Source organism: Rhipicephalus microplus, unplaced genomic scaffold, assembly GCF_043290135.1.
Source record: "Rhipicephalus microplus isolate Deutch F79 unplaced genomic scaffold, USDA_Rmic scaffold_190, whole genome shotgun sequence".
NCBI classification, from domain to species: domain Eukaryota; kingdom Metazoa; phylum Arthropoda; class Arachnida; order Ixodida; family Ixodidae; genus Rhipicephalus; species Rhipicephalus microplus.
The window spans coordinates 247,501-262,500 of record NW_027464761.1 but is presented as its reverse complement, the minus strand read 5'-3'; the positions used below and the strand labels follow the sequence as shown (position 1 = coordinate 262,500).

The 15,000-nt window shown below is 62.7% G+C and overlaps 1 non-coding gene across 1 annotated transcript; it reads left to right on the top strand.

Moving 5' to 3' along the window:
- The first annotated feature begins 11,757 nt into the window (after positions 1-11,757).
- LOC142791834 (small subunit ribosomal RNA) lies at positions 11,758-13,572 on the top strand. The gene has a single exon (XR_012890453.1). It is a non-coding gene; the product is annotated as a small subunit ribosomal RNA (ribosomal RNA).
- The last annotated feature ends 1,428 nt before the right edge of the window (positions 13,573-15,000 follow it).

The following is a 15,000-nucleotide window of genomic DNA, read 5'->3' as shown; positions in this document are numbered from 1 at the left end:
TTTTTCCGTGCCGCCCCGGCTGACGCAGTTTTTGCGCCGCCCCGGCTGACGCGGTTTTTGCGCCGCCCCGGCTGACGCGGTTTTCGCGCCGCCCCGGCTGACGCGGTTCGGACTTTGCACTTTTTGGCTCACCCCGGCTGGCGGCCCACTCACTCGATCGCCAGGTCTGTTTGCCCCGGTGGTTCCACCGCCAGGCTTAAGCGCGAACTTTTTTTGTTTGTTTTCTTTTGATTAAGCGCAAGCTTTTTTCTTTGTTTTCTTTTGATTAAGCGCGGGCTTTTTTCTTTGTTTTTTTTTTTATTTCGCCCCGGCAGACGCGGTTTTTGCACCGCCCCGGCTGACGCGGTTTTTGCCGCCCCGGCTGACGCAGTTCGGACTTAGCACTTTTCGGCTGTGCCTGGCTGGCGGCCCACTCACTCGATCGCCATGTCTGTTTGCCACAGTTTTCCCGGTGGTGCCGCACCCGGGCTCGCCCCGGCTGACGCAGTTTTCGCGCCGCCCCGGCTGACGCGGTTTCGTGCCGCCCCGGCAGACGCGGTTTTCGCGCCGCCCCGGCTGACGCGGTTTTTGCGTCGCCCCGGCTGACACGGTTCGGACTTTGCACTTTTCGGCTGTGCCTGGCTGGCGGCCCACTCACTCGATCGCCATGTCTGTTTGCCACAGTTTTCCCGGTGGTGCCGCACCCGGGCTCGCCCCGGCTGACGCAGTTTTCGCGCCGCCCCGGCTGACGCGGTTTCGTGCCGCCCCGGCAGACGCGGTTTTCGCGCCGCCCCGGCTGACGCGGTTTCGTGCCGCCCCGGCAGACGCAGTTCGGACTTAGCACTTTTCGGCTGTGCCTGGCTGGCGGCCCACTCACTCGATCGCCATGTCTGTTTGCCACAGTTTTCCCGGTGGTGCCGCACCCGGGCTCGCCCCGGCTGACGCAGTTTTCGCGCCGCCCCGGCTGACGCGGTTTCGTGCCGCCCCGGCAGACGCGGTTTTCGCGCCGCCCCGGCTGACGCGGTTTCGTGCCGCCCCGGCAGACGCAGTTCGGACTTAGCACTTTTCGGCTGTGCCTGGCTGGCGGCCCACTCACTCAATCGCCATGTCTGTTTGCCACAGTTTTCCCGGTGGTGCCGCACCCGGGCTCGCCCCGGCTGACGCAGTTTTCGCGCCGCCCCGGCTGACGCGGTTTCGTGCCGCCCCGGCAGACGCGGTTTTCGCGCCGCCCCGGCTGACGCGGTTTCGTGCCGCCCCGGCAGACGCAGTTCGGACTTAGCACTTTTCGGCTGTGCCTGGCTGGCGGCCCACTCACTCGATCGCCATGTCTGTTTGCCACAGTTTTCCCGGTGGTGCCGCACCCGGGCTCGCCCCGGCAGACGCGTTTTTTTTTTTCTTTCGCCCCGGCTGACGCAGTTTTCGCGCCGCCCCGGCTGACGCGGTTTCGTGCCGCCCCGGCAGACGCGGTTTTTTGCGCCGCCCCGGCTGACGCGGTTTTTGCCGCCCCGGCTGACGCAGTTCGGACTTAGCACTTTTCGGCTGTGCCTGGCTGGCGGCCCACTCACTCGATCGCCATGTCTGTTTGCCACAGTTTTCCCGGTGGTGCCGCACCCGGGCTCGCCCCGGCTGACGCAGTTTTCGCGCCGCCCCGGCTGACGCGGTTTCGTGCCGCCCCGGCAGACGCGGTTTTCGCGCCGCCCCGGCTGACGCGGTTTTTGCCGCCCCGGCTGACGCAGTTCGGACTTAGCACTTTTCGGCTGTGCCTGGCTGGCGGCCCACTCACTCGATCGCCATGTCTGTTTGCCACAGTTTTCCCGGTGGTGCCGCACCCGGGCTCGCCCCGGCTGACGCAGTTTTCGCGCCGCCCCGGCTGACGCGGTTTCGTGCCGCCCCGGCAGACGCGGTTTTCGCGCCGCCCCGGCTGACGCGGTTTTTGCGTCGCCCCGGCTGACACGGTTCGGACTTTGCACTTTTCGGCTGTGCCTGGCTGGCGGCCCACTCACTCGATCGCCATGTCTGTTTGCCACAGTTTTCCCGGTGGTGCCGCACCCGGGCTCGCCCCGGCTGACGCAGTTTTCGCGCCGCCCCGGCTGACGCGGTTTCGTGCCGCCCCGGCAGACGCGGTTTTCGCGCCGCCCCGGCTGACGCGGTTTCGTGCCGCCCCGGCAGACGCAGTTCGGACTTAGCACTTTTCGGCTGTGCCTGGCTGGCGGCCCACTCACTCGATCGCCATGTCTGTTTGCCACAGTTTTCCCGGTGGTGCCGCACCCGGGCTCGCCCCGGCTGACGCAGTTTTCGCGCCGCCCCGGCTGACGCGGTTTCGTGCCGCCCCGGCAGACGCGGTTTTCGCGCCGCCCCGGCTGACGCGGTTTCGTGCCGCCCCGGCAGACGCAGTTCGGACTTAGCACTTTTCGGCTGTGCCTGGCTGGCGGCCCACTCACTCAATCGCCATGTCTGTTTGCCACAGTTTTCCCGGTGGTGCCGCACCCGGGCTCGCCCCGGCTGACGCAGTTTTCGCGCCGCCCCGGCTGACGCGGTTTCGTGCCGCCCCGGCAGACGCGGTTTTCGCGCCGCCCCGGCTGACGCGGTTTCGTGCCGCCCCGGCAGACGCAGTTCGGACTTAGCACTTTTCGGCTGTGCCTGGCTGGCGGCCCACTCACTCGATCGCCATGTCTGTTTGCCACAGTTTTCCCGGTGGTGCCGCACCCGGGCTCGCCCCGGCAGACGCGTTTTTTTTTTTCTTTCGCCCCGGCTGACGCAGTTTTCGCGCCGCCCCGGCTGACGCGGTTTCGTGCCGCCCCGGCAGACGCGGTTTTTTGCGCCGCCCCGGCTGACGCGGTTTTTGCCGCCCCGGCTGACGCAGTTCGGACTTAGCACTTTTCGGCTGTGCCTGGCTGGCGGCCCACTCACTCGATCGCCATGTCTGTTTGCCACAGTTTTCCCGGTGGTGCCGCACCCGGGCTCGCCCCGGCTGACGCAGTTTTCGCGCCGCCCCGGCTGACGCGGTTTCGTGCCGCCCCGGCAGACGCGGTTTTCGCGCCGCCCCGGCTGACGCGGTTTCGTGCCGCCCCGGCAGACGCAGTTCGGACTTAGCACTTTTCGGCTGTGCCTGGCTGGCGGCCCACTCACTCGATCGCCATGTCTGTTTGCCACAGTTTTCCCGGTGGTGCCGCACCCGGGCTCGCCCCGGCTGACGCAGTTTTCGCGCCGCCCCGGCTGACGCGGTTTCGTGCCGCCCCGGCAGACGCGGTTTTCGCGCCGCCCCGGCTGACGCGGTTTCGTGCCGCCCCGGCAGACGCAGTTCGGACTTAGCACTTTTCGGCTGTGCCTGGCTGGCGGCCCACTCACTCGATCGCCATGTCTGTTTGCCACAGTTTTCCCGGTGGTGCCGCACCCGGGCTCGCCCCGGCAGACGCGTTTTTTTTTTTTCTTTCGCCCCGGCTGACGCAGTTTTCGCGCCGCCCCGGCTGACGCGGTTTCGTGCCGCCCCGGCAGACGCGGTTTTTTTGCGCCGCCCCGGCTGACGCGGTTTTTGCCGCCCCGGCTGACGCAGTTCGGACTTGGCACTTTTTGGCTGAGCCTGGCTGGTGGCCCACTCACTCGATCGCCATGTCTGTTAGCCACAGTTTTCCCGGTGGTGCCGCACCCGGGCTCGCCCCGGCTGACGCAGTTTTCGCGCCGCCCCGGCAGACGCGGTTTTCGCGCCGCCCCGGCTGACGCGGTTTTTGCCGCCCCGGCTGACGCAGTTCGGACTTGGCACTTTTTGGGCTGAGCCTGGCTGGCGGCCCACTCACTCGATCGCCATGTCTGTTTGCCACAGTCTTCCCGGTGGTGCCGCACCCGGGCTCGCCCCGGCAGACGCGTTTTTTTTTTCTTTCGCCCCGGCAGACGTGGTTCCCCCCCCCCCCCTTTTCGCTCGCCCCGGCTGACGAGGTTTTCGCGCCGCCCCGGCTGACGCAGTTTTCGCGCCGCCCCGGCTGACGCGGTTTCGTGCCGCCCCGGCTGACGCGGTTTTCGCGCCGCCCCGGCTGACGCGGTTTTTGCGTCGCCCCGGCTGACACGGTTCGGACTTTGCACTTTTCGGCTGTGCCTGGCTGGCGGCCCACTCACTCGATCGCCATGTCTGTTTGCCACAGTTTTCCCGGTGGTGCCGCACCCGGGCTCGCCCCGGCTGACGCAGTTTTCGCGCCGCCCCGGCAGACGCGGTTTTCGCGCCGCCCCGGCTGACGCGGTTTCGTGCCGCCCCGGCAGACGCAGTTCGGACTTAGCACTTTTCGGCTGTGCCTGGCTGGCGGCCCACTCACTCGATCGCCATGTCTGTTTGCCACAGTTTTCCCGGTGGTGCCGCACCCGGGCTCGCCCCGGCTGACGCAGTTTTCGCGCCGCCCCGGCTGACGCGGTTTCGTGCCGCCCCGGCAGACGCGGTTTTCGCGCCGCCCCGGCTGACGCGGTTTCGTGCCGCCCCGGCAGACGCAGTTCGGACTTAGCACTTTTCGGCTGTGCCTGGCTGGCGGCCCACTCACTCGATCGCCATGTCTGTTTGCCACAGTTTTCCCGGTGGTGCCGCACCCGGGCTCGCCCCGGCAGACGCGTTTTTTTTTTTTCTTTCGCCCCGGCTGACGCAGTTTTCGCGCCGCCCCGGCTGACGCGGTTTCGTGCCGCCCCGGCAGACGCGGTTTTTTGCGCCGCCCCGGCTGACGCGGTTTTTGCCGCCCCGGCTGACGCAGTTCGGACTTAGCACTTTTCGGCTGTGCCTGGCTGGCGGCCCACTCACTCGATCGCCATGTCTGTTTGCCACAGTTTTCCCGGTGGTGCCGCACCCGGGCTCGCCCCGGCTGACGCAGTTTTCGCGCCGCCCCGGCTGACGCGGTTTCGTGCCGCCCCGGCAGACGCGGTTTTCGCGCCGCCCCGGCTGACGCGGTTTCGTGCCGCCCCGGCAGACGCAGTTCGGACTTAGCACTTTTCGGCTGTGCCTGGCTGGCGGCCCACTCACTCGATCGCCATGTCTGTTTGCCACAGTTTTCCCGGTGGTGCCGCACCCGGGCTCGCCCCGGCTGACGCAGTTTTCGCGCCGCCCCGGCTGACGCGGTTTCGTGCCGCCCCGGCAGACGCGGTTTTCGCGCCGCCCCGGCTGACGCGGTTTCGTGCCGCCCCGGCAGACGCAGTTCGGACTTAGCACTTTTCGGCTGTGCCTGGCTGGCGGCCCACTCACTCGATCGCCATGTCTGTTTGCCACAGTTTTCCCGGTGGTGCCGCACCCGGGCTCGCCCCGGCAGACGCGTTTTTTTTTTCTTTCGCCCCGGCTGACGCAGTTTTCGCGCCGCCCCGGCTGACGCGGTTTCGTGCCGCCCCGGCAGACGCGGTTTTTTTGCGCCGCCCCGGCTGACGCGGTTTTTGCCGCCCCGGCTGACGCAGTTCGGACTTGGCACTTTTTGGCTGAGCCTGGCTGGTGGCCCACTCACTCGATCGCCATGTCTGTTAGCCACAGTTTTCCCGGTGGTGCCGCACCCGGGCTCGCCCCGGCTGACGCAGTTTTCGCGCCGCCCCGGCAGACGCGGTTTTCGCGCCGCCCCGGCTGACGCGGTTTTTGCCACCCCGGCTGACGCAGTTCGGACTTGGCACTTTTTGGGCTGAGCCTGGCTGGCGGCCCACTCACTCGATCGCCATGTCTGTTTGCCACAGTCTTCCCGGTGGTGCCGCACCCGGGCTCGCCCCGGCAGACGCGTTTTTTTTTTCTTTCGCCCCGGCAGACGTGGTTCCCCCCCCCCCCCTTTTCGCTCGCCCCGGCTGACGAGGTTTTCGCGCCGCCCCGGCTGACGCAGTTTTCGCGCCGCCCCGGCTGACGCGGTTTCGTGCCGCCCCGGCTGACGCGGTTTTCGCGCCGCCCCGGCTGACGCGGTTTTTGCGTCGCCCCGGCTGACACGGTTCGGACTTTGCACTTTTCGGCTGTGCCTGGCTGGCGGCCCACTCACTCGATCGCCATGTCTGTTTGCCACAGTTTTCCCGGTGGTGCCGCACCCGGGCTTGCCCCGGCAGACGCGTTTTTTTTTTTCTTTTCGCCCCGGCTGACGCAGTTTTCGCCCCGCCCCGGCTGACGCGGTTTCGTGCCGCCCCGGCAGACGCGGTTTTTTGCGCCGCCCCGGCTGACGCGGTTTTTGCCGCCCCGGCTGACGCAGTTCGGACTTTGCACTTTTTGGCTGAGCCTGGCTGGCGGCCCACTCACTCGATCGCCATGTCTGTTTGCCACAGTTTTCCCGGTGGTGCCGCACCCGGGCTCGCCCCGGCAGACGCGTTTTTTTTTTTCCTTCGCCCCGGCAGACGTGGTTCCCCCCCCCCCCTCCGTCTTTCTTTTTGTTTTTTTTTTTCGCCGCGGCTGAAGTGGATTTTTCGGTGCCTCGACGCCCCGGTAGTCGCGGTTTTTCCGTTTCCGCACGGCCCCGGCTGACGCTGCTCGGTCACAGTCGCCTTTTGTGAGGATTGCAGACTTCTTGAGCGCGGGTGTTTTTTTTTGTTGTTGTTGTTGTTTTATTACGCATTCGCTCCAGCAGACGCTGTTTAGACTTTTTGTTTCCTCTTTTATCCTGCGACGAGGTGACGAGGTTTATTCGGTGCCCCGCCGCCCCGGCTGAAGTGATTTTTCCTGTCCCGTGCCGCCCCGGCTGACGCGGTTGGGACTTCGCGTTTGTTCGGCCGCCACGGGTTTTGGCGCACTCGCTCGGTTGCTTGTTGTTGCCACTTGTTGCGAACCCAGGTTTCTTGAGCGAGCGCGGGCGTTTTTTCTTCCTTTCTTTCTTTGTTCTATGTGTTAGCGAATCGGCCTTTAATATCACACGAGGACTCACAACCAACAATTTTCAGTTTGAAGTGTAAAAAATCTGCAGGTGTTGACGTAACTGACTTGCCCCGTACCCTTGTGTACATCCATGAAGTTCTCGTAGTACTACTAAATCGCATTATTCCAAGTGGAGAAATTCCCATAAACTTGCAAACCTCTACACGAAAATCGGTGCGCGTGATAAAGTTGAAAATTATCGTCCGATATCAAATGTGCCTTCTATAACACAAATTCTAGGAAAAAAAAAAAAAAAACACTTGTTCGCCGTTTTCTGCGCCGTGACTGGCAGCACTCCGGCGAAGCGAAACGGGGTCGATTCGAGCACGATATCGGCGTCTTTCGACGTGCTCGCCGGCGACCGTCGCACGAGTACGTCGCACGAGCGCGTCTGCCGGGGCGCCGTTTGCGAAGCCGACGCAAAAGTGGGAACCGCCGCTCGGATGATCGCCGCTTTCGGCAGAGTGAGTGTTGGCACTCCGGGGAAGCGAAACAGCGTGAATGCGCCCACGAAATCGGCGTATTTTGAAGTGCCCGCCGGCGACCGTCGCACGAGTACGGTAAACCGCGTCAGCCGGGGCGTAGTTCGGGACGCCGACGAAAAAGTGGGAAGCGCAACTCGGATCTTCGCCGTTTTTGCAGGAGTGAGTGGCGGCCCTCCTGCGAGACCAAGAAGCATCGATTCGTGCACGAATTCGGCGCCTTTCGAAGTGATCGCCGGCGACCGTCGCTCGAGTAGGGCAAACCGCGTCTGCCGGGGCGGGCTTCGGGACGCCGATGCGAAAGTGGGAAACGCTGCTCGGATGTTCGCCGTTTTTGGCCGAGTGAGTGCTGGCACTCGGGCGAAGCCAAACGGGGCCGATTACGGCACGATATCGGCGTCTTTCGACGTGCCCGGCGGCGACCGTCGCACGAGTACGGTAAACCGCGTCAGCCCGGGCGGAGTTCGGGACGCCGATGCGAAAGTGGAGAACGCCGCTCGGATCTTCGCCGTTTTTGGAGGAGTGAGTGGCGGCACTCCGGAGAAGCCAAGGAGCGCCAATTAGCGCACGATATCGGCGTCTTTCGACGCGCTCGCCGGCGACCGTCGAACGAGTAGGGCAAACCGCGTCTGCCGGGGCGGGGTTTACGACGCCGACGCAAAAGTGGGAACCGCCGCTCGGATGTTGGCCGTTTTTGGCAGAGTGAGTGCTGGCACACCGGCGACGCGAAAGAGCGCGAAAGCGCCCACGAAAGTGGCGTATTTGGACGTGCTTGACGGCGACCGCTGCAGGAGTACGAAAAACCACGTCAGCCGGGGCGAGCGACCCACGGCGGTCTGGGTGCTTATCGCTGCTATTATAGGGGCACCCCGGCAGACGCAGAAAAAAAAAATTTTTTTTCGACCTTCTTTTTTGCTGGTCGAGCTCGGGTAACCCAGGTCGCAATGGGAGCCGCGCACGAAAGCGGCGTCGCGAGACGCGTTCGCGGTCGCTAGTCGCACGAGCTCGGCAACCGCGTCAGCCGGCGCGGAGTTCGGGATGCCGACGGCTAAGTGGGTACCGCTGCTCGGATGTTCGCCGTTTTTGGCCGAGTGAGTGCTGGCACTCCGGCGAAGCGAAACGGGGCCGATTCGGGCACGATATCGGCGTATTTCGACGTGCTCGCCGGCGACCGTCGCACGAGTACGGCAAAGCGCGTCTGCCGGGGCGAGGTTTGCGATGCCGACGAAAAAGTGGGAAGCGCCGCTCGGATCTTCGCCGTTTTTGCAGGAGTGAGTGGCGGCCCTCCTGCGAGACCAAGAAGCATCGACTCGCGCACGATATCGGTGTCTTTCGACGTGCCCGCCGGCCACCGCCGCACGAGTACGGCAAACCGCGTATGCCGGGGCGGGGTTGGCGACGCCGACGCAAAAGTGGGAACCGCCACTAGGATGTTCGCCGTTTTTGGCAGAGTGAGTGCTGGCACACCGGCGACGCGAAAGAGCGCGAAAGCGCCCACGAAAGTGGCGTATTTGGACGTGCTTGACGGCGACCGCTGCAGGAGTACGAAAAACCACGTCAGCCGGGGCGAGCGACCCACGGCGGTCTGGGTGCTTATCGCTGCTATTATAGGGGCACCCCGGCAGACGCAGAAAAAAAAAATTTTTTTTCGACCTTCTTTTTTGCTGGTCGAGCTCGGGTAACCCAGGTCGCAATGGGAGCCGCGCACGAAAGCGGCGTCGCGAGACGCGTTCGCGGTCGCTAGTCGCACGAGCTCGGCAACCGCGTCAGCCGGCGCGGAGTTCGGGATGCCGACGGCTAAGTGGGTACCGCTGCTCGGATGTTCGCCGTTTTTGGCCGAGTGAGTGCTGGCACTCCGGCGAAGCGAAACGGGGCCGATTCGGGCACGATATCGGCGTATTTCGACGTGCTCGCCGGCGACCGTCGCACGAGTACGGCAAAGCGCGTCTGCCGGGGCGAGGTTTGCGATGCCGACGAAAAAGTGGGAAGCGCCGCTCGGATCTTCGCCGTTTTTGCAGGAGTGAGTGGCGGCCCTCCTGCGAGACCAAGAAGCATCGACTCGCGCACGATATCGGTGTCTTTCGACGTGCCCGCCGGCCACCGCCGCACGAGTACGGCAAACCGCGTATGCCGGGGCGGGGTTGGCGACGCCGACGCAAAAGTGGGAACCGCCACTAGGATGTTCGCCGTTTTTGGCAGAGTGAGTGCTGGCACTCCGGCGAAGCGAAAGAGCGCGAATGCGCCCACGAAAGTGGCGTGTTTGGACGTGCTTGACGACGACCACCGCAGGAAAACGAAAAACCACGTCAGCCGGGGCGAGCGACCCATGGCGGTCTGGGTGCTTATCGCTGCTATTATAGGGGCACCCCGGCAGACGCAAAAAAAAAAAAATTTTTTTTCGACATTCTTTCTTGCTCGTCGACCTCGGGTGACCCAGGTCGCAGTGGGAGCCGCGCACGAAAGCGGCGTCGCGAGACGGCTTCGCGGTCGCTAGTCGCACGAGCTCGGCAACCGCGTCTGCCGGGGCGGAGTTCGGGACGCCGACGGCTAAGTGGGAACCGCCGCTCGGATGTTCGCCGTTTGTGGCCGAGTGAGTGCTGGCACTCCGGCGAAGCCAAACGGGGCCGATTCCGGCACGATATCGGCGTCTTTCTACGTGCTCGCCGGCGACCGTCGCACGAGTACGGCAAAGTGCGTCTGCCGGGGCGGGGTTTGCGACGCGTACGCAATAGTGAGAACCGTCGCTCGGATGTTCGTCGTCTTTCGCCGAGCCAGTGCTGGCACTCCGGCGAAGCCGAACGGAGCCGATTCGGGCACGATATCGGCGTCTTTCCACGTGCTCGCCGGCGACCGTCGCACGAGTACGGTAAACCGCGTCAGCCGGGGCGGAGTTCGGGACGCCGATGCGAAAGTGGGAAGCGCCGCTCGGATCTTCGCCGTTTTTGGAGGAGTCAGTGGCGGCACTCCGGTGAAGCCAAGGTGCGCCAATTCGCGCACGATATCGGCGTCTTTCGACGTGCCCGCCGGCCACCGTCGCACGAGTACGGCAAACCTCGTCTGCCGGGGCGGGGTTTGCGACGCCGACGCAAAAGTGGGAACCGCCGCTCGGATGTTCGCCGTTTTTGGCAGAGTGAGTGCTGGCACTCCGGCGAAGCGAAAGAGCGTGAATGCGCCCACGAAAGTAGCGTATTTGGACGTGCTTGACGGCGACCGCCGCAGGAGTACGAAAAACCACGTCAGCCGGGGCGAGCGACCCACGGCGGTCTGGGTGCTTATCGCTGCTATTATAGGGGCACCCCGGCAGACGCAGAAAGAAAAAAAAAAAAAAATGGGGACATGGCGTGCGTCACCGTGCGGCTTCGCAGCGTTGCCGAAGTCGCCGAGCCCTTCGACTGAGCCGAACGGCGGACAGGGAACGTTGGTCGGCCGTTCTAACCTGTCGGTGCCACGCCGAGACGTCGTTAAGGAAAACCGCGTCGTGGGCCTCTACGACGCCGTCGAGTCGTTGTACGTTTGGTGTCCAGCGTGTCGGCGGCGAGTAGCGGACACGTCGTTCACGACTTCGGTCTTTCGCAGTCGACGCGAACTTGCGGAGAGTCGTGGTGCCTCACGTTTTCGGCAGAAACCGCGGCGGAATTTTCCCGTGCGTGCGCGCACGACCTCGGTGCTGTGCCGTCAGCGTAGTGTTGCACAAACTCGTGGCCTACCCAAGGTGCGGTACGTTTGCGGCCGTATCCTCGGTGGGAATTTCGTGAGTAGGGTCGCAAATTCTACGACCTCGGCGGGTTTGAGAGCGACGTAGACTTGTGGCACGCTCAACGTGCCACACGTTTCGGGGCACACCCGCGGTGAAATTTTCTCGAGTACGCTCGTATTAGTGCCCAAGGAGGTCTGGGTACTTATCGCTGCTATTATGTGGGGGTTCTCGTGAGCGGCGTACGCGAAAGCGACCGGGTGTCTGATATGCGGCGGGCTTCGGCCTCGTCAAGCGTGTCCTCGGGTCTGCTCCAGGGGAATCCACGGCAGTCGTCTGCAGCCTCATCCGCTTGATGCGTTAGGGGCTGGTTGTCGGACGGTGCCGTTTTACCACGATATCGAGGTGTGTTCCGTGTCGTCCTCGGGCGATTCAGATGCGAAAGCGCCGAAGACGCGGGCGTGACCCGTCGTCTGGCGGCTTTGCAGTCTCGGCTCCGTTGCTAGTTCCGGCCGGTCCACCGACAGTGCAGCGGGCTTGGGCAACCCGCACGGCGCGACCGAGTCGATGCAACGAAAAAGAGCGAGCATGAACGTGCTTCTTGCCGCACGGCTCCCACTCGTCTTTCGGGAAGGTTGTGCCGTAGCGAGCTCGAACGCCGTCATCTCGGAGTGCAAAATAAGCGTGTTGGGGCGCCTGAAGGTGGCCTCCGCCGCACACAGACTGCGTCCGGCCCGCCGAAGGCGAGGACGGACGCGCAGTCGAACGATTACCTGGTTGATCCTGCCAGTAATCATATGCTTGTCTCAAAGATTAAGCCATGCATGTCTAAGTACATGCCGAAATAAGGCGAAACCGCGAATGGCTCATTAAATCAGTTATGGTTCCTTAGATCGTTTCTTCCTACTTGGATAACTGTGGCAATTCTAGAGCTAATACATGCAGTGAGCCTGGAGCCCTTTGGGTAACGGGTGCTTTTATTAGACCAAGATCGATCGGGTTTCGGCCCGTATTGTGTGGTGACTCTGGATAACTTTGTGCTGATCGCATGGCCACGAGCCGGCGACGTTTCTTTCAAGTGTCTGCCTTATCAACTTTCGATGGTAGGTTACTTGCTTACCATGGTTGTTACGGGTAACGGAGAATCAGGGTTCGATTCCGGAGAGGGAGCCTGAGAAACGGCTACCACATCCAAGGAAGGCAGCAGGCGCGCAAATTACCCACTCCCGGCACGGGGAGGTAGTGACGAAAAATAACAATACGGGACTCTTTTGAGGCCCCGTAATTGAAATGAGTACACTCTAAATCCTTTAACGAGGATCAATTGGAGGGCAAGTCTGGTGCCAGCAGCCGCGGTAATTCCAGCTCCAATAGCGTATACTAAAGCTGCTGCGGTTAAAAAGCTCGTAGTTGGATCTCAGTTCCAGACGAGTAGTGCATCTACCCGATGCGACGGCTCGGACTGAACATCATGCCGGTTCTTTCTTGGTGCACTTCATTGTGTGCCTCGAGATGGCCGGTGCTTTTACTTTGAAAAAATTAGAGTGCTCAACGCAGGCGAGTCGCCTGAATAAACTTGCATGGAATAATAGAACAAGACCTCGTTTCTGTTCTGTTGGTTTTTGGAATACGAGGTAATGATTAAGAGGGACGGACGGGGGCATTCGTATTGCGGCGCTAGAGGTGAAATTCTTGGACCGTCGCAAGACGAACTACTGCGAAAGCATTTGCCAAGAATGTTTTCATTGATCAAGAACGAAAGTCAGAGGTTCGAAGGCGATCAGATACCGCCCTAGTTCTGACCATAAACGATGCCAACCAGCGATCCGCCTGAGTTACTCAAATGACTCGGCGGGCAGCTTCCGGGAAACCAAAGTATTTGGGTTCCGGGGGAAGTATGGTTGCAAAGCTGAAACTTAAAGGAATTGACGGAAGGGCACCACCAGGAGTGGAGCCTGCGGCTTAATTTGACTCAACACGGGAAAACTTACCCGGCCCGGACACTGGGAGGATTGACAGATTGAGAGCTCTTTCTTGATTCGGTGGATGGTGGTGCATGGCCGTTCTTAGTTGGTGGAGCGATTTGTCTGGTTAATTCCGATAACGAACGAGACTCTAGCCTATTAAATAGGTGCGGGGTTCCCAGCACCTTACAACCTTCTTAGAGGGACAAGCGGCTCCTAGCCGCACGAAACAGAGCAATAACAGGTCTGTGATGCCCTTAGATGTCCGGGGCCGCACGCGCGCTACACTGAAGGAAGCAGCGTGTCTTTATCCCTGTCTGAAAAGACTGGGTAACCCGTGGAACTTCTTTCGTGATTGGGATAGGGGCTTGCAATTGTTCCCCTTGAACGAGGAATTCCCAGTAAGCGCGAGTCATAAGCTCGCGTTGATTACGTCCCTGCCCTTTGTACACACCGCCCGTCGCTACTACCGATTGAATGATTTAGTGAGGTCTTCGGACCGATGTCCGGCGCGGCCTTTCGGTTGCGCCGGTCTGTTGGAAAGATGACCAAACTTGATCATTTAGAGGAAGTAAAAGTCGTAACAAGGTTTCCGTAGGTGAACCTGCGGAAGGATCATTAACGGATTGTGAAGGGTGAGCGCCTCAGCTGCGTCTGCGCCCGACACTTTCTGCCGCTGACCCCGTTTGGACGCGGGGTCGGCTTTTCCCCACGGGGCTGCCTGAATGTGGAGCGGCACCCCGTGACAAATTGTTGCGCCCAGCGGACGCCAACACCGCGACCTTGGACGGTCGGCCAGGTGGCGGACGCGGGTACAAACGGCGCAACGCACTCATAGGTCGGCTTTCGACCCGCCACTGCACCGTGGCTCGAAGCGCTCGAAATGCGCGACCCGACCGCTGCGGGACCGCCTAGTACTGTAAACAGGAGCGGCGGAGCGCGAACGGCGAGTCGTGGTTACGTCGGTAGAAGGCGAGGCTGCGCGTTCCCGAAACGCCAGCCGAGTGCCCTCCCGACCGTTCGAGCGTGCAAGAACGAGACCCGACAATCGCGCGGCGACTGCCAAGTACGAGAGGAACGGCACAAGCGTCGGCGGTCGGTCAAGGAACTGGCGATGTGACGGGTCCGCTGTGCACCAGTGCATACCGTCCCGCCGTCCGCGGCAAGCGCCTCCGCGTCCTCGGGTGACGGAGGCTGCCGGTCGGTTCTTGCAGGCGAGGGATCTCGCTGGCACCGGTTCGCGTTGACGCGCGGCCGGTCATGGCACGGCGATGCGACGGCCGAGGTGCGCAGTACTCGATGGAGGAACCGCACGCTCCGATGACCGTCCCGCCCTCCGCGGCGTATGCGTACCGACCGTAATGGTTGCAGCAGCGCCGGCCGGCTTTTGAATTCGCCACACGAAACACGGTGCGAGATCGCGGTTAGGGGAGCGTCGACGTTGCCAGGCGTTTTGCTTGCTGCCGAGGGAAAGGCGGCACGGCCACGTCGCGCTCGTCGCGATTAGCGGGTCTGCGCGCTTTGGGAAGGTGCCGCAACGACTTGCCGAAAGAGGAAGCACGGAAGAACGAGGGACTTGGACGTCCCGACAATTGAACGCACTTGCGGCCAGGCCCTTGCTGGCTTCGTTCTTCCGCCTCGAGTAGGCTCGTACGCGGCTCCGGCGCCGAAAGTGGTCCTTGGCACCGACTTCGGTGGACGTGGGAAGTGCCGCGCAAGTACGGCGCGCCTGGCTCCACCTGTTGGCTAAAGTAGGCAGCCGGATCGGCATTTTGGTGTGCGGTGGCAAACCGTGGATGCGAAAAAAGCTTGTGCGATTTCGTGGAACAAAAAGCGGGGGTCCCCCTTTTTATGCGGAGGAGACCGACCCGCCTGCCGTGGTGAACCGCGACGCCACGGTAAAAACGGGAGAGGCTTGTCGATGGGACCGTGCATCCCGCGCTCCACGGAGGCCGGGAGGCGGCCGCCCGAGGAAATGTGTAGCCGTCGAGGCCCGCATCTGCGTGCACTCTTATCCAAATGGGTGTACCGCAGGCATTTTCTGGTTAG